The sequence below is a fragment of the Balaenoptera borealis genome (assembly GCF_965194805.1).
Source record: "Balaenoptera borealis genome assembly, chromosome: 3".
Classification (NCBI taxonomy): domain Eukaryota; kingdom Metazoa; phylum Chordata; class Mammalia; order Artiodactyla; family Balaenopteridae; genus Balaenoptera; species Balaenoptera borealis.
This window is the reverse complement of record NC_138866.1, coordinates 8777686-8796615: the sequence shown is the minus strand read 5'-3', so window position 1 is coordinate 8796615 and position 18930 is coordinate 8777686. Positions and strand designations below refer to the sequence as shown.

The window sequence follows — 18930 nt, the reverse complement described above, 5'->3', positions numbered from 1 at the left end:
CTACTGAGCCCACGAGCCACGACTACTGAGCCCGCGTGCCACAACTACTGAAGCCTGCACGCCTAGAGCCCGTGCTCCGCAACAAGAGAAGCCACAACAGTCCGCACTGCAGCGAAGAGTAGCCCCTGCTCACCGCAACTAGAGAAAGCCCACACACAACAACAACAAAGACCCAACACAGCCAAAAATAAATAAATTTATTTTAAAAAACCAAAATGTCTCTGTGGACCAGGGGTTTTAACCTGCCCCCCTCCCCGACAATGGGTAAGACCCCTGGATTAGGCTATGAGGGTTCCCTGAGCCTCCTGAAATCTCATGCAGCATCTTGTGTATATGCTTACTCTCCTGGCAAGGTCTGCAGGTCTCATCAGCTTCCCAAAGGCCCCCTGACTAGTGCTACACCCGACTCATGGTGTTATTTACATTTCTCCTTGTAAGTGACCCAGAATATTCCCTGGGGTGGATGTCACAAACTTTCCTTAATCATTTCCACTTAGCTGGACAATTATGTCACATATTTGCTGTTGTTTTTCTCAGTCCAACTAGAACATTTGCAAATTTATCACTGATTTAACATTTGAGCAAGATCTGTACCCCCCTGGCCACAAGGCAGAGCCCTAATCTACCCTTGTATTATCCCGCCCAAGAGGTCTTTTTCTGACCGGGAGAATTCATTTTTCTCTTCAGCATCAGCAGCTGGCCTTCTTTTCAGGGCTGTTTTCCACAAAGAAACAAAGTATGTGGTCACATGGCTGTAGCTGCCTGGTGTGTAACAAGGAGGACCAGAGACTAACCAAATCTGGGTGACGTTGGGTGGTCAGGCTGGGCTGGGCAGGGTGGGGCTCACTCCTGGTGAGTCACTGCACTGGACACCCTCCCCTCACCACGCGCGCACGCGCACATACACACACACACACACACACACACACACACAGTCACGGTCACAAAGGCCTGCCTCTTCCAGGACGCTTCCTAACAGCTGCTAAGAGCGTGGACTCCAGAGCCAGCTGGCTGAGCAGATTCAGGCCTAACTTTGCTGCTGAAAAACAATGCGGCCTCAGCCAAGTGGATTTAACTCCTCTGACTTCACTTTCTCATCTGTAAAATGGAAGTAATAATAGTATGAACTTCTTATCACTGATCTGATTAAGTGAGTTATACTGGTAAACAGTGCTGGTAACCAGTAGGTGCTATATAAGTGTTTTAGATAAATATTGAGAAAAAAAAGATGCCACTTAACTGTCCAGCAAAAAGAAAATGGTTAAGGAAAGTTGATGACATCCATCCCATGGAATATCCTGGGCCATTTACACTGAGAAATGTGATGATTAACACCATGGAATAATGCTGTGTCTGAAGAGAAAAAAGAGCACACTGCACACTATTTATAATAGCCAAGACTTGGAAGCAACCTAGATGTCCATCGACAGATGAATGGATAAAGAAGATGTGGTATATATATATATATATATATATATACACACACACACACACACACACACACATACATATATACAGTGGAATACTACTCAGCCATAAAAAAGAATGAAATCATGCCATTTGCAGCAACATGGATGGACCCAGAGATTATCATACTAAGTGAAGTAAGTCAGACAGAGAAAGACAAATAGCATGTGATATCACTTACATGAGGATTCTAAAATATGACATAAATGAACTTACAAGACAGAAACAGACTCACAGACATAAAAAACAAACTTATGGTTACCAAAGAGGAAAGGGGGGAGAGGGATAAATTAGGAGTTTGGGATTAGCAGATACAAACTACTATATATAAAATAGATAATCAACAAAGTCCTACTGTATAGCACAGGGAACTATTATTCAGTATCGTGTAATAAACTATAATGGAAAAAAATATGAAAAAGCATAATGAATCACCTGGCTGTACACCAGAAACTAACACAACATCGTAAATCAACTATACTTTAATTAAAACTCTTTGCCCTCTAGACCAAGGGTTGAAAACTTTTTCTGGAATGGGTCAGATAGTAAACATTTTAGGCTTTGTAAGCCAGATGGTCTCTGTCACAACTATTCAAATCTGTAGTTGTAGCGTGAAAACAGCCATAGACAGTATGTAAATGATGAGCATGGCGGTATTCCAATAAAACCTTGTTTACAAAATCATGTGGCATTTGGTCTGTGGGCTGCAGTTTGCCAACTCCTGCTGTGCAAATTATACAAAAACTGTGTGAAAAAAGATAAAGATTGAAAGGAACACAGGAAAAAGTAGAACGTTCTCTTAGAGCACTGGAATCATAGGCACATTTTTTAAATGTCAATTTCTTTAAGGTGGTAGTAGTAGTTTTTTAAAAAATTAAAGTACTTTAAGGCTGCATACATTCTAATAACAAATTAAGAGATTTCACAGTTCCATTCGACTTTTTAAAATAAGTTAGAATTAGGAAGCACAGTTTTCACATTATGCTGTACAGAAAACGTAGTCCATGAAGTATGGCCAGCATGGGACTGAATCTGGCTTCTTTATCTACTAGCTGTGTGACCCCAGGCAAGTTTATTAACCTCTCTGTTCCTCAGTTTCCTTGTTTGTAAAGTGAGGATACCAACAGCACCAACAAGCATACAGAGGCCTGGCACTGGGCTTCCCTGGTGGCGCAGTGGTTAAGAATCTGCCTGCCAATGCAGGGGACACGGGTTCGAGCCCTGGTCTGGGAAGATCCCACATGCTACAGAGCAGCTAAGCCCGTGCGCCACAACTACTGAGTCTGCGCTCTAGAGCCCGCGAGCCACAACTACTGAGCCCACGTGCCACAACTACTGAAGCCCACGAGCCTAGATCCCACACTCCACAACAAGAGAGAAGCCACCGCAACTAGAGAAAGCCCGCACACCACAACGAAGACCCAACGTGGCCAAAAATAAATAAATAAATAAATAAACTTAAAACAAACAAAAGGCCATAAATAAATAATTAAATTTAAAACAAAATGAAACAACAAAGACCTGGCGCTGAGCCTGGGGTACAGTAGGCCCTCAATACAAAGACGTGCCTTTCAGACCTACAGGACCCACAGGACCCACACAGGCAGGATCTTGCTGACCCTGGGTCTGTGGCATCACCAGGATCAAGGCGGACTAGAAAACCCAGCACGCTTTACTTCTCACCTAAGAAAAATGCCCTCCTATGGTTTTCAGGTTTGGTTTATAAAAGGATACAGAACAACCTGAACCCCACTTCCATTTAATAAATGGCACCCCAGCTGTGAGAAGAACAGCCTAAAGAAGGCAGCGTTTGTTCCAAATGGGAGTTTTCGGAGCAAGGGAGTTCTCGGGGCTGCACTGGCCGAACCCCTGGGGAGACCCATGTCGCCACAGGGGCTCAGGCCCAGCGTGCTTCTTCCTGGGGCCTGAGCCCTGGGCCCTGAGTCTTTAGGAGGCAGAGGGAACAGAGTCCTCTCTTTTTGGCAGAAAGGGGCACTTAGGGTTCAGAGTCAAAGGCCTTTCTGACTTAATCCCTCCAAGGCTCCACGGCCCATACCTGAGAAAGTCCACAATGCGTCCCAGGACAGTTGAGGTCCTTCTCCATCTATCTCTGCAGCCTCACCTCCCACCGATTCCCACCTCCTCTTCCTGAGCCAGAGCTCCATGGGGCTCCCATGTGGCTTCCCCCCTCAGTGTTCTTCTTTGCCTGCCCACATTCATTCATCAGTTCTGGCACCACTGCCTCCAGGGAGCCCTCCAGGATTTTTCAGGGCATACTGGGCTGGGAACTAACACTGTTAAGCATGTACCAGGTGTCAGTCCCCATGTTAGGTGTTTACACACAGCTTATTGAGGTCTCTCACCTCTTGTTAAGTAGGAATGATTGTCTTCTTTACATAGAGAAATCAAGGTCCAAAGTGGTTCAGTGACCTGCCCAAGGTCATACAGAAGGTATCTTGCTGCCTTGTTCTCCCCAACAGTCCCTTAGCAGAGCCCAAGAGGTTTAAAACTGTCCACATTCTGCTGGAGCTGCAAGGTGGTATCCACTGAGCCATCCAGAAGAGTCCATCCTCCTTATCTCGATGCCGTGCCCGATATCTAGAAGCCTCAGAGCACCACTAAGACTTCCCCCAGGAGCCTTCACCTCCCTGGAGTCCGAGGTCAATCGTTAACAGGCTGTGCAGATTATAATTAGCACATGCCAGTTCCTTCCCAGGCTTCAAGACGCCAGTTTTATGATGTGTCTGTGTGAAGCCAAGGGCACCGGCCTTGGGGACTGACTTGTTCCTTGCTCTCCAGCGTGGGGGTCAACATGAGGGGGTCACCAGCAGGGGTGAGTCACGTCCTTGCAGACACAGAGGTGCCACCCAAGCCCCTTGGACCTCAGGACCAGGGGCTACCAGCACCCAGGCAGCAGGGAGATGCCACCTGGGGCTCTGGGGAGCAGCGTGTTTCTGGGGCATGGGGCGCTTGGCCCTGCCGGACTCCGCTCCTCCCTCCCGGAGGGGACTGTGTCCAGGGCTGAGCTCCCCGTCAGTCCCAGCGGACAATACCTCACTGTTGTGTGCAGCGCTTGGAAGCGGACCAACCTCATCCCCCTGATGGGAGGGAGTTTAATCCCTTTCCTTCTGGAGGAATCTGGGCTCCCCAACAATCCCTTAGCAGAGCCCATGGCCCTCCTGCTGCTGCCCAGCAAGGTCACCCACGCAGCTCGGGGAGAGGGGCGGTCAGCATGTGAGCCCCATTCTTTGCACTCCCGCCCCGGGGGCCAGGGTCAGACACACGGGGCCTCCCACACTCGGCACAAATACCACATGACCTCCTAAAATGTGTTTTTCCCCTCCTGCTGCACAATGCTAGCTTTAGTGGATTTTCTTGCAAGGACTGATGGCCTACAGGATTTGCATGAAAGGCAAATGCCACCCTCCCCGACTTGACCGCGCTTAACAGTAGGGCCGCCACCACCCAGGGGAAGGTGTGTCCATTCTGCATCCACAGGAGGGGAGCCACATGTGCTGGGCCTGAATCACTTCCCCTCCACGGAACTGCAGCCTCCAGCCTGGCAGCAACTGGCCAGGGCATGTGACCTTCGGATATGGTCTGTTTACTTATTGCTTGCTTGTTGAAGCTAGATGATTCTAGAACCTTCTAGAATGTAAGTTCCATCAGAGCAAAAATTTTGCCAGTCGTGTCCACTGCTCCCATCCCTCTCCCTAGAATAGTGCCTGGCATGCGGTCGTACCTCGGCAAGGAGTTGGTGAGTGAATGAATGAATCGCTGCTCTACATATTCAGCGCCACTCATTTGTTCAAGAAACCTTTACAGGTGCCAAGTGCAGCAGAGAAAATACTAAGCTGGGACCTTCCCTTGAGGAGCTCATCATGTCAGGGGTCGGAGGGGAAGATGAATGAACAGAGAAGGCCAGTTAGAGAGTTAAGGTTCAGCTCAGAGGGGACACAGCATGGTGAGAGACTGCCAAGGGAGGGAAGGGCATGCAGGATAGGGAACAGCATGTGCAAAGTAGCAAAGCATGAACTGGCATCTGAGTAATTTGTCCCCAGCGTGGAGGAAATGAAGGCGGAGACCCTCAACCCTCATTCCTTCACCCTACAGCATTTACTACCGGCTCTGTGCTCAGGGACAGGCAGAGGCTGGTCCGAGGACAGAGTGGTTTCTGTCTTCACGCGCTCACAGACTTGGGGGACAGCAGAGCCAGTGATTCTTCGTGCACGGGGGCTCTGGGAGCTCAGAGGAGGGGCAATCAAGTCTGAGGGGGCACCGAGGCTCAGGGGGCAGATGACCCCTCTTACACTGTCCATTGTGACCCAGACTGCCCAGTGCCACAGTCAGGATGGCAGGGCTCTGACTAACTAGGGTGACCCAAGTGTCTTGGTTTGCCCGGGGCTTCCCCAGTTTTAGCTCCAAAAGTCCTGTGTCCCAGGAGACCCCTCAGTCTTGGGCAAATTGGGAACAGCTGGTCACACTTACTTCCACCTTCATGTTTCCTCCCAACACCCCTCCCCCGCCAGCCTCTCAGCCACTCACAGGTGAGGGCTGGGTTTTTCGCAGCCAGGGTCCAGGGCAGCTTTTCCCCCCTGTAACCGAGTGGGAACAGAGGGCACAGCGATGGGTGAGTCTAATGCCCGTGTTCCTCCCTTCTCTGATTAAGTCTTCAGACAAGTGCAGGGGCGTGGGAAACACTGGCTCGGCCACCTTCCCAGGCTGCTGCAGGCTCTCTGGTCCCTTCACTGTTTCCCTTGTCTGAGCTTTACCTCCCGAGGCCTCCCCTATCCAAGGTCAGACTTCCTCCCCAGACTTCCTTTGTGTGTTCAGAGTGAGAACCATTGTAGGCGTCCAACACACACGTGCTGGGCTCAAGAAACAGGCAGCTAATGACGACTTTTCCATCTCCATTATACAGAAGAGAAAACCAAGGCATAAAACTGGTCAGGAACCCACCTCTGCTATTTATTTCCCAAGATCCTGATGATTCCATTATTCAAAAGCAGCTGCCTTAAATCCTGTCTTCTAGAACCCTCCCTACTAGCCCTGCAGAGACACACACCACAGACGTTCTCTCCCAGGAGGACTCAGAAAAACTTAAAATCTTGCCCAGATGCCTGTTTCCACGCTGGGGCTTCTAAACCAGAGCTCCATGCAGAGCAACAAAGTTCCCCCTAAAATATTCACAGAAACCCCTCAGCCTGGTGCCTCCCCAAACTGCTAGAGGGCTGTGAGGTCCCCCAAATGATGCTGGTCTCCCCAAGAATCTGAGGCACAGCATGGAGGAGTTATAAGAGCCTGGCTCTAGACGAAAAGGTCATTAAATTAACCACCTCCACAAGTCCCTAGAGAAACTAGATTTATTCTCCTGTCTGGCTGTCTGCAAGGGCATCACATAGAGAAAGCTAGGTCTTTCAAGTCACAGTCTTCAAGCTCTACCATTTATTACTAGCTTGTGTCCTTGGACAAGCTCTGTAACTTCTTTGGGCCTCTTCCTCCATAAAGTGCTAAATAAGATCTACTGTGCAGGGTTGCTGGATAAAGGGATAAAACATCCCTGTGCTCTTGAACTCTATGGAAGTGAGAGGAAATAGCTAGCCTTCGTGAAGGGTGTGCTATGTGCCAGAAGTGAACTGTCTTGCATTGATTATTTCATTGATTTGATTGGTCCCACTATTATTGACTCTACAGATGAAAGCACTGAGACTCAGAGAGGCTAAGCCATCTGCTCAAGTTTCCATAGCCAGCCCAGGACCAGTGTTCTCCCTCCCTCTTCACCACTAGACCTAATATTTGCTGATGAATGAACTAAGTACAAAAACTAACACTAGATTCTATTTTAACCAACAGACACGAGACTCAGACCTGTTTCAGAGCTCTATTTGTAAGAACTGAAATGATTAGAACAGTGATTTGCTCACATCTTTAAGGTCCACCCTCCACTGCAGAGAAGGTTTCTAGAGCAGGGGACTGCTGAACCGTGGCCCACTGCCTGTTCCTGTACAGCTCTCCAGCTGAGTGATATTTTCATTTTTAAATGGTTGGAAAAAAATCAAAAGAAGAGTAATATTTCATGACAGGTGAAAATTACATGCAATGCAAATTCCAGTGTCCCCAGGTAGCTTTATCGGAACACAGCCCGCCCATTCATTTCCAAAGTGTCTATGGCTGCTTTCTAGATACAATGGAAAAACTGAATAATTGCGCTGGAGACCAAATGGTCCATGAAGCCAAAAATATTTACCATCTGTCCCTTTACAGAAAAAGTTTGCTGACCTCTGTTCTATCAGCTCAAGGGAGATACCTCACCCCAACCCTACCTATCAGCATAGCATTCTTCCAGGTCTGGGAATCCAGAAGATTCCTTACTATTCCTTTCAGGAAATATAATAGTACGCAGTCCCTGATATCCAGAACGGGCTGATCAGGCAAAGTTTTCCAAATGCTGAGAGCCGTGTCTTCAGCAGAGTTTTCCCTCCGGAGTTCCCCTTACTTAGAGACACTTAGGTAGTGTTTGTCATGAAGGTGAGGTCTTCCCAGCGCTGTCAGGGACATTGTTGGGGCCACCTACCCACGCCCTTCAGGACGGTACCGGAATCATACCTGGATCCTGGATTGGGTTCCACCCTCCCCAGGGGGTGCCACGGCATGAATCCCTAGAAGACAGTTCAAAGACAATAGGAACCTCACAATCACTCTGAAAGGAGGCACACAGGCCAACTCTCCAGTGATAATAGGTAGGTGCCCCGGGACACAAGCCGAAAAAGCCAGCTGGGGTCAGGCAGGGTTTGTTCACCTGAAATTCTATTTCCTTTTCACTTCTGGAGAGTTTAAAGGGCAGCTATGGTGAGCACTCCTTGGATCCATCAGGATGTCAGGCTTTGAGGGGCCCTTGGAAGTCATCTAGTTCCATGTTTTTACACACTTTGGCCATTTGTGCATCATCACATCCATGATTTGGGCCACATCTGGGGACGCCTGCACTATTATTTTTTTCTCGTTCGTTTGTAAGAAATTCAACCCGTTGAAACTTAAATTTATTTTAAGAGGAGACCTTTTATTTTTACCTTAAATAGAAAGCCAGGGTGAGGATCGATTGCCATGTATAGAACATCAAAAGGAATAAATGCAATGAATATAAACACCATTTATTTATCTCTATCTGGTGGTCAGCCCATAGAGAGAGATGGGCAAGTGTCAGAGGTGTCAGACCAGATTAGCTCCACACGGAGATGGTCTCTGCACAAAATCCAGGGCTTCTCAACCATCTCTGTGCACGAGAATCACCCGGGGAGCTTTGACAAAATACAGATAAGCAGTCCCAGGTCCAGAGATTCACCCTTTAGCCGAAGGCGGCGCCCAGGTGATGATGAGAACATAGGATAATCAGAAGGATTAAAAAGAAGGAAGATGGAGAGGAAGACAGAAGGGAGTTATGTCACCTGTGCTCTCAGTTAGTGCACCACAGTCATCCTGTCAGCTACTAGTAGCCCCCTGGTCCAAACTCAGAGCTCTGATCTAGTTTAAGCTCCCTCGCTGTATTGAAAGGGACCCTGAGGCCAGACTGGGAGTCAGACAATAGGGCCTGGAGTGGTGACATTGACTTTTTTCCCATAATTAATTCTACGAAAGAACAAAATTGCATTGGCCATTAGGGATGGCTGGGACCTTGGGAAGGAAACGAATGACTGAGGTATGTGGTCTGCACCCTGTGTACCCCAATAAGAGTCCTCCGAAGGAGACAGGCTTAGGCTGGGTCGACTCCAGCCCATCACGCCCCCCCCGGACGGGCCTCGGCCAAGAACACCTGAGCCTGGGCTGACTCACCAGCAGCTGCGCTGGATCCAACAAGTGCCAGTGCCGGGGCCGAGGCAGGCGGAAGCGCCGAGCTCCCTTCCAAGTGACCCAAATTGTCATCAAAGTCACCTCCCAGCTAGGGAGCGCCTCGGGTGAATGGGGAGTGCTCGGGAAGGCTGGAGAAGGAAGAGACCGGAAGTGGGACCAAGCACCTGCTTGGAGCTGGGAATACCTCGTAAACTTGTGATCATATCTGCCCCTCACACCAGCTCTGCAGGGAAGGTGTGACCAGACCCCCTGAACCGGCGAGTTGTCCAGGCCCCTAGAGCTTATGTGACTTGCCAAGATCACACTGCAGGTGGCAGAATCAGGGTCTCAGCCCAGGTCTGTCTGATGTCACCATTCCAGGCTGCCGGTTCCACACCTCAGGCCCAAGAGCAGAGAAAAATCAGGCAAAGTAGAAGGTCTACCTCTCCTTTGCATAGGAAGACAGGTGACACCTTGCTCTGTGGGCTAAACTAGCATTTAACAATCCCTTAGCTCCAGGCGGGGTTTTGTGGCTTGTGATACCTGCTCACACATACCAAGCCCGGTGAAGAGTGTAGCACGTGTCCCCCCCCCACCTTTGCAGAGAAGGGAACTGAGGCCCAAAAGGACAAAATTAAAGGGTCCATCATGGGGCCTCTCCCAGCTCCCTGGGAGCTGAGCCATAGTCCCTGGGATGGGACAGTCTGTTTAAAGCATCTACCTCCCCCCACCAGACTGCTCCCACCCAGGGCAGGGACGTGTCCATCTCAGTCAGCGCATTGAAGGAATGCGGCTGCCCAAGGAGAGCAGCTTCTAGGGCGGAAGGGCCCAGATCTCTGGCACAAACGTGTGCCTCTAGGGCTCCCGAAGCAAAGTTGGCTCCAGCCAGGAGCCGATTTCAATAGGGGACAAATATAGGAACTTATGGGGACCTCCCCTCCCTTCCTCAAGGGAGCAAGCAGCAACAAGCAAAGACTTAAGCTTTCAGGTGGTTTTATCCAGAAGGAAATGGGGATGAGACACCACAAGATGGACTTTTTAAAAAATCCATTTTCTAAAATTATTTCTGAGCAAAGTTGAGTTTGAAATCAACAAACCGATAAATAGGCCAATTACATAAACCAGGCTCGATGGTTGCCAGGCTCTGAGGAAAGGAATGTAACCTGGCAACCCCAACTGGCCCACATCCAATCTACAGCCACCGGCTTGCGGTCACCAAGTTCGGACAGCTGGTGAGCCAGCCGCAGGTGGAGATCCTTGGGTCCAAGCTAGCAAAGGGCGTGTGCAGGGCAGGGTGCTCCAGGGTGGGCCCCAGCTCTGGGGAACCCGTGGCATTCCTGAACCCCTATGACACACAGAGAGGATTTCCACACAGAGAGGATTTCCTTTGAGGAATGGCCTGGCAGTGTGAGAGCCTTTGGGGATTGCAGAGAAAGAACTAGAAGCCCTGGTAAGGAGGCCTGAGTCCTGGGTCTGACTCACCGCGTCCTGCCCAGTGCACTCCCAGCATGGAAAGGCCAATGTAGACCTGCATGAGCTCTGGGATCAGATAGTCTGAGTTCAGTTCTTAACTTCACTGTGAGCTAGCTGAGGACAGTTGAGTTAACCTCACTGTAAACGGGACTATCGGAGCACACGTCACGGAACAGTTGTGAAGATAAAGAGAGAAAACGCAGAGAAACTTCAGTAAGGGCTGAACAGATGTTAACTGACACGATAAACCAGGCAAGGGGGCTCACGGCTTCCCATCCAGCCCATCAGCTTAGACATTCTTTCATTCATTCATTGATCCATTCATTCCTGCATTCCGTAAATACGTGTTGAGCAGCTACAACGGCCAGGCTGCTCTGGGGACAGAAAAACAATCTCACCCTCCTGGAGTTTTCAGGTAGATGAGACAGAAGCTAAACTCGATTGTAAATAAATAACTAAGATAATTTCAGGTAGTGATAAGTGCTAGAGAGACAATAAAACAGGGAGATAAGGACAGGGTAGAGAGGGGCAGGGGATGGGATGGGCATTACTGGGTGGGCAGGATGACCCCCTGGAGGCTGTGACTGTGAGGTGAGATTTCCAAGAAAAGAAGGAGCAGCCACGGAAAGGCCTGGGGGAGGCACGCTTCATGCAGAGGAAGGAGCAAGAAGGAAGACCCGGCGCAAACGCTGGGCGTGAACAGGAGAGAGAACAAACGTCAGGTCTGAGTCCCAGAGAGGCCAAGAGATGTGTCCAGAGTTCCAGGGCCAGACCCGGGAGAGTCCAGGAAGATGGACGGTTCTCCAAGGAGAAAGTCCCCTGAAGAGGGCCACAAAGGGAGAGAAGGCGCGTGACACCTTCTCTCCCCAGCCTCCGGTCACCTTTCTCCTCTGTGTCCTGGGAATTATTAGGAAGTGCCCTGACCGCTTCATTCAGGGGTGGTATGAGCATCAGCTGCCCTCAAGTTTGTAAGATCCTGTTTTAAACCGTAAAGCCTTTTCGCTAAATAATAATAATGAAAATAATAATAACCTCTTTCTGGTTGGGACGTGAGAATAAATAATCCTCTATGCCTGCCCTCCAGGAGGTCATAGTCTAGCAGGAAATCAACACGAAAACTGAAAACTACCTATCACTTGCAAAGTGCAATGAGACCATGGAAACAGAATCACCAACCCTGACCGGGTAGTTGAGGAAGACTTCTAGGAGGAGGTGATGTCTAGCCAGGTGTTGGTGGGGAGGTAACAGCTGGGCAGAGGTAACCTCTGGAGCACAGTCTGGAGGTGGGAAAGATCGGGATGAGTCTGGCGCCTCGTGGGACCGGGAAGTAGCCCAGCGGTAGAAAGCATGAAATGCCAGCCCAGTAGGCTGGAGGCTTGGGACTTAATCCTTAGAGCAAGGGGGCGGGGGGGGGGGCATTGGAGGCAGATAAGCAGGGAATCACCCGATTAAGTGACCTGACCCCTCCTGGGAGGGGCAGGGGGGCAGACTGCAGCGGCCAGACTGAAGGTCCCCAAACACCTACCGTGAGGCTGTGGTTCTTAGATGAGAGGAAACATTCAGACTTCAAGGCACCTTAGAGATCTCCTAATTCCAACCTCCCTTTTTAAAGGGCAGGAAACGGAGACCAGCCCAGGTGAAGGTCAAACAGGTCTGTGAATGAGGGCACCTCCTAGCATCACAGAAAGGCCAGCTCTTTGCAACAACAAGGAAAGAGGCTCTCCCAGTGAGTCAGCCCTGCTGCATTATTTCAGCAAATGTCACTTGGGAGGGGCTCAGCCCTTTCCAGATCTCAAATAAAACTCTTGACTTCAACCAGTGGCCACTGTGGGCTTTGGCTTCTGAGGAGTGAAGGGTGTGCTCACACACAGCACACTTAAAACAGTTTCTCGTCTCTTTAGTACTCCCTTGGGGTGAAACTCCTGCCTCATCGCTTACCTGTCATATGATTTGGGGCAAGACAGTTAACCTCTCTGAACCTGTTTCCCCAACTGAAAAATGGGGATCACCACATCCATGGCACGAAATTGCTTTGATAATTTATAAATATATCAAGCATGCCCTGCAAAGAGTAGGAGGAGCCCTAAGAGGGCTTCCAGGAGGAAAGGCACTGCTTGTATATTTCCTTCGGTGATGTTTCTGTCCACGGAAGTCCCGGAAGTGCTGTGGTCACCGCTTGTTGTAGCTCTCTTCTGACTTTGTAAAATTGAAACGATCGCATCAGTTTAATCTCAGATATACCACCCGTTTCCCTGCCTTGCAGTACTAGCAGTAGTAGCGGCACAGGTGTGGTGGGTGGGGTCCTGATGAGAGTCAGTAGTAGCAGCACAGAGCGAACTGTCTTCTCTAACTACATGCCTCGCATTCCCTCGGCCGTAAAACCGGCAGATGGGTCCAGGGGACCTGAGGTTCCTTCCAGCTCAAATACGTCAGGATTTTCTGATTTCAGAAGCATAAATCATGAGGCCAGGACTTTAAAAAGTCCTGTTGATCATCTGAGATGGTAGAGTGTGAAAGTCACTTTCTTGTTATGACTTCAGAAGAGGGAGATTACTTCTACTGAATGAGAAACCATGTGTCTGTTATACAACAGGATTTGTGTTTGTTTTATTTTTTAAACACAGGCAGATTAACATTTGAATCTCTGGGAGGTGTGTGAATTTCTAAGAGAGCTTTGTGAAAATGCTCTATATTACCTTCTAATTTTATTTGTATGTATGATTTGATATATAAACAATGGAATATACATTGTATTACATTATATATGTATTCTATTTACATATTATATACATTGTATATGTATTTGTTTCTTATTTGCAAGTGATGAAGCATAAAAATATTTTTAAATAATGCCCCCGAGCCCACAGAACCAGTGGATCCCACTGAGAATGGAGCAGGCTGACCCTGTACCCTCTCCCCCACCACAGATGACCACCTTGATTTTGCATTATCATTCCCTTGCCTTTTTTTTTTTTAAACCTGCTTAAATTTGTGAAACAGGATCTAGGTATAGAGGGATGCATGAAACATACCTGTACTCACAAGTAATTACAAGGTGAATTCCCTCATAACCCCTGCCCCCCCGACCATGACCCTCTCAATCCCAATCTCCTCTCCCCCCAGCCCAAGGTGATACTTGACTTTTATTTAAGGTAATCACCTTCTTGCTTTTTGCCACCATTTTACATCTCATGTATATATTACATGAGATGTATATAGATTAGTCAACTCATGTTAGTGTGCTTGTGTTTTGACCTTTCTAATTTCCTAAGCAGCCTCTGCCTTTCCCCTGAGTCTTTCAAAGTATTCTGGGTGTGCTAGGATTCCCTTTGCCAAATGTGCAGCCTAGAAATCCAGGCAAGAGGTGCAGGCCACACTACATTGTTGCAACGACATTAGGAGGATTAGTAATAATAACACCATGGTAACGCCTCTTTCTGGTGTGTCCCCCCCACGCCAAGCATTCCACTGAGCGTTGTCTCCAGTTGTCTCATTTATCCTCCCAGCAACCCCACCGGGAGGTGTTGGGGCCTCTTAACTCTGTTTTGATGATGACAAAATCAAGGCTTCTGCTGCCAGGACCGTCCGTCCCCCCATCTCCTTCCTAGCTGCTCACTGCCAGGGAATTCATCCTTAAGTCCTGAAGCAAAGATTCCTTGGCCGGTGGGTAGGGGCCGAGAGGGTGGACAGACACTTCCCCAACTTCCATCGGCTCCTCCCAGGTTCCTCTCTCTGTGATCCAGCTGGGCTACTTTTAGATATTACGGGAAAAAAAAAAAAGTTTGGAATCCACTTCTTCCAGCAAATGCCAATGTCTTAACGTTGATTGGATCCTGCCTCATCAGTACTGTCCTCCTGATAATTGACGTATAACACTGTCCTTGTATCGTCTGAGACAGGCAGTGTGGTGGAGTGAAGAGCATCAAGTCAAAAGCCCTGAGTTCAAGACTTGTGGTTGCCGGGGGGAGGGGGCTGGGGAAAGGATGGAGTGGGAGGCTGGGGTTAGGAGATGTGAGCTATTATGTATAGAATGGATAAACAACAAGGTACTACTGTATAGCACAGAGAACTATATTCAGTATTCTATGATAAACCATAATGGAAAAGAATATTAAAAAAAGAATATATATATAGAACTTCCCTGGTGGTGCAGTGGTTAAGAATCTGCCTGTCAATGCAGGGGGACACGGGTTTGAGCTCTGGCCCGGGAAGATCCCACGTGCCGCGAAGCAACTAAGCCCGTGCACCGCAACTACTGAGCCTGTGCTCTAGAGCCCGCGAGCCACAACTACTAAAGCCCACGTGCCTAGAGCCCGTGCTCCACAACAAGAGAAGCCACCTCAATGAGAAGACCACGCAGTGCAATGAAAAGTAGCCCCTGCTCACCGCAACTAGAGAAAGCCCGCACACAGCAACAAAGACCCAATGCAGCCAAAAATAAATAAATAAATAAATAAAATTTAAAAAAAAAACCATATATGTATAACTGAATCACTTTGCTGTACAGCAAAAATTAACACAACATTGTAAATCAATTATACTTCAATTAAAATGAAGAAGAAGAAGAGGAAGAAGGGGAAGGAGGAAAGAAAAGGAAAGGAAAAAAAAAAGCCCCGAGTTCAAATCCTGACTCCACCACTCCTGGCGTCTGTATCTCTCTCCTCATCTGTCCCTGGGCCAGGAGTAGCAGCCTTGCCTGCGGTCAGAATCCTAGGAGGTGAGAGACAGGAAATGCTGCCTAAGAGCCCAGAGTCCCCTGGAGTCCCCTCCTGGTGCCTCTCAAATCTCTCTGCCTGGGTCAAGGGCCAGCTTTCAGTGCCAGAAGAGCTCGGAGGGAGATGATCAAGGCCATCCGCCATTTGACAGACATGGGGACATCAAGACAGAGGGGGAGAGGGTGGAACTGAGGGGGAGGAAACTCAGGTGTCCTAACCAGACCCCATCACCCCAAACTGTGACACCTGCTCCCATGTGCTGAGGCGGACACGCACGGAACACTGTTGAAGGGAAGTCCCATTTCATTCTCTCAGCGGGCGGTATGGTCATCCCATCTCGTGGGGAAGCAAACTGAAGCCCTGAAAGGCGAAGTAACGTTTCCACGATCACACAGCTGAGAAAAGGCTAAGGCAGGGCTGGAACAGCTAGTCTGACGTCCACCCTCGTTTCTAACAGCTGAGCAATACGGGAGGCCCTGCTGCCCACCGGGCACCCAGGGGCTCCAGGGCGCTTTGGAGGTTGTGCTGGACCTGCCCGGTCTTGCCTCCCCAGCATGGAGGTCACGGTCACCCTGCAGCCAAGCCTGTTCCCCCAACAGTCCCCGCCCCAGGTTTCTGCATCACAAGGCAGAGGGGCCACCCAGGCAAGGACAGGTCCCTGGCTGTGGGAAAACATGCAAAACACCCGGGCTAGAGGTTTGTTCCCATGGAGACAGAAGGAACTCAGACTTCCCCTGAAGGGTGCCTGCGTGCGCTGGAGGCCAGCCTGCACCCTGGGGCAGAAACCTGAGCCCAGATTCTCACTACTCCCCTCAGAGCCGCCAGCAAATCCTCAGGTCCTCTCCTCAGGAGCCCCAGCAAGAGAGGAATGAGTTCCAGAAATAAGCCCTCCCAGCCCACACCCCCTCCAGCTGCCCTCCAAGGGGCCTCTCTGGCTGCACATGATGCCCCAGGGCCTGCAGGCTTGGCACAGCTGTGGCCGTCTGCCTGAGGAATGCACAGACCCACACGTGTCAGAGAGCTCCGCTGGGGCATGGTTACAGGAAACAGGGCAAAACAGCCTGTTGGCACAGTGCACTCCCCCTCTGCCTCCCAGCTCCTGACCTCTGATAGCTGTTGGCTGTCCTGGCTGTGCAGGAGGCAGGGCTGGACCCTTCAAGAGTCAAGTTCTGTTTTTGGCTGTGTGGCTCTGGGCAAATCACTCCCCCTCTCTGGACCTGTTTCCTCTGGATGAAGGAGGCTGTCCTGTCAAGCTCAGAAGGGCAGCGATTTTGTGACATGCTCCCTTTACTGGGAGGACAGTCACTTTTCCCCGTCTCCTCCTGCCCTCCTTCATGTGAAACGAGGCATGCCCCCCCCCGCCCCCGCTCCGGGCACATCAGGCTCCCCCACTGGCAGCCCTTGGCTGTAAAAGGCCCCTCATTAGTGCCAGGAGGAACCTGGGAGAGGGTCCCAGGGCAGCCTTGGGCCAGAGCTTCAGGGCCAAAGTGATAAAACAATAACATTTATTATCACCCCACCGCAGCTGGAGTTCCCCGCCTTAGAGTTTTGAAGCGGAGGTCAGTGGGCTGCGCTGGGCACTCACTGCTCCTGGGACGACCAACAGGCCACGTCCACCAGATCCACTGTTTGGAGTCAAGATCTGAAGATTCTAAGAGGAGTCAGCATCCATGTGGGGCTCCTTCAGGCCCCACAAGAGATTTCTGCCCTCACTCTCCCCTCCTTTAGAGATGTGGGATGAGGCTCAGAGAGGCTGAGAAGCTTGCCCAAGGCTGCACAGCCGGGGGCTCTGAAGGAAACTGATCCTGCCTGCGGGTGCGGCTTCCTCTTCCTACCATGGGCTCTGGGCTCTCTCAGGCACTACGGAGCGAGCTCGTGGTCGCCCGGAGCGGGTATTCCTGCCGGCGTTTACCGCCCGGTCCGGGGACACGCGGCGGCGCGAGCCCGCAGGGACAGGTCCGCTCGCCCCAAGTGGAGGCAGAGCGAAGATTGGAGGCGGCGCCCGGCCCTCCGGGGACGCGCTGCCCGGGGCTTACGGGCTTTTTCCTGGGGACCGAACCTCCAGGATTGGGGAGCAGAAAGGCTAGGGGATTTCGCAGGCGGCAGGAAATGGTTGGGTTTAAACTAAAAATACCCGCCCGCCCGCAGCTGTCACGCCCGGGCCCCCGCCCCCGCGCCGGGCGCGCCTCCCCAGGTCCCCTTGACTTTCAGCGACCCCGATCCCTGGGGGATGCGCCACGGCTGGGCAGGGGGGGTGAGGACCCGACCCTCTCGGTCCCCGTCCCGGCCTCCCGGCCCCGCGCCACTTACCCGGCCGGGATCTTGCAGGAGCGCGGCGCCGCGGGCACTCCGGGCCGAACCGCCCTACCCCTCCCTGCGTCCGGAGAGGCTCCGGGCTGGGCGGGGCCGGGGCGGGACACGGACACTCGCCCCCGCCCCGCCCAGTCCTCTGGGGACCCGGCAAGGGAGCCGCCCCCAGGCCCCTCCAAGGTGGCGGGGCGAGAGAGGGACGCGCCGGGCTCCGCGCGCTCGGCGGAGGCCCCCGAGGCTCGGCCCCAGTCCGGCGGGCGGAAGGAGCGCTGCCGTGGGGGGGTCCCCACTCTCACCCCAGGCCCCGCGCCTGGGGCTGCCCTCTCCGGCTCGGGAGCCGCCCCGAGCCCCGCCCCCCGCCTGCCTCCGCCCGGGTCTCATCCTTGCGGATGGCGCGGAGCTGCCGCGCCCCGGGGGAAAGTTCGATCTGCGGACTTCCTCTGTGCGTCCAGCCTTGGGGAGGAGGCTGGGGGCCTGGGAGGTCTTGCCCTCTGGGAGCCGAGATGGGGGCAAAGGCAGGGGCTCCCCTCCCGGAGGCGCGAAATCCAAGGAGGAAGTGACACTTATCAGCCAGCCTGACAGAGGGGGCGCCCCATCCGGCCCCTCCCACCCCACAGTCCCAGGAGCCACCTTGTGAGGGATCTTCGCGCCCCAGGCTCGGATGGGAGACACCCAGGATGCCGAGAGGAGGCGATGGGGGGTGAGTCACGAGGAATGTGAATCCCACCCATAATCAACCTCCTACAAACCCGAGGCGCTAGAATGTGCCTCCCCTTCGGTCTCCCCGCGCGACCCGCCCCCCAGCGGACACTTCCTCCCACGCGTTCGCAAACCCGAGATCCAGGGACTCCAAGTCTTTAACCTTAAAGCAGAAAGTCTAAATCTTATCTGCCTCTGCCTTTGTGCTCCCAGCACATTCAGGCCTTTGGACTGTCCCCCACCTCAGCGCTGATCTTTGTCCGAGTAATCACAGGTTTGCACGATCGGGTCCGCCTCCTTTGGATGGGGATGAGAGCCGCTCACGAAGGATACAACTTGCAGAACTCTGTACCACGTGGACTCCAGTCTTCACAATTCAGGTGTGGCTACGCCCATGTTGCAGATGAAAAGTTAAGTAAATGTCCCAAATCTAATGCTT

At 51.4% G+C, this 18930-nt stretch overlaps 1 protein-coding gene and 1 long non-coding RNA gene across 8 annotated transcripts in view; one reads left to right on the top strand and one right to left on the bottom strand.

Annotated features, from left to right (window-relative positions):
- The window catches only part of SYNE3 (spectrin repeat containing nuclear envelope family member 3), an 89821-nt gene extending 71894 nt beyond the window's left edge, over positions 1 to 17927 (bottom strand). For 2 of the 7 annotated variants that reach the window (XM_082384488.1, XM_082384492.1), the window contains exon 1: positions 17793 to 17857. The gene's annotated coding sequence lies outside the window, so the exon portion shown is untranslated. Of the gene's footprint in view, positions 1 to 15758; positions 15843 to 16586; positions 16728 to 17792 lie in introns of all 7 variants that reach the window. The other 5 variants (XM_082384489.1, XM_082384490.1, XM_082384494.1 and 2 more) reach the window with 5 other exon arrangements.
- Positions 17928 to 17955: 28 nt separating this feature from the next.
- LOC309625303 lies at positions 17956 to 18925 on the top strand. Its single transcript, XR_014242443.1, has 2 exons — positions 17956 to 18492; positions 18766 to 18925. It is a non-coding gene; the product is annotated as an uncharacterized lncRNA (long non-coding RNA).
- Positions 18926 to 18930: the final 5 nt, after the last annotated feature.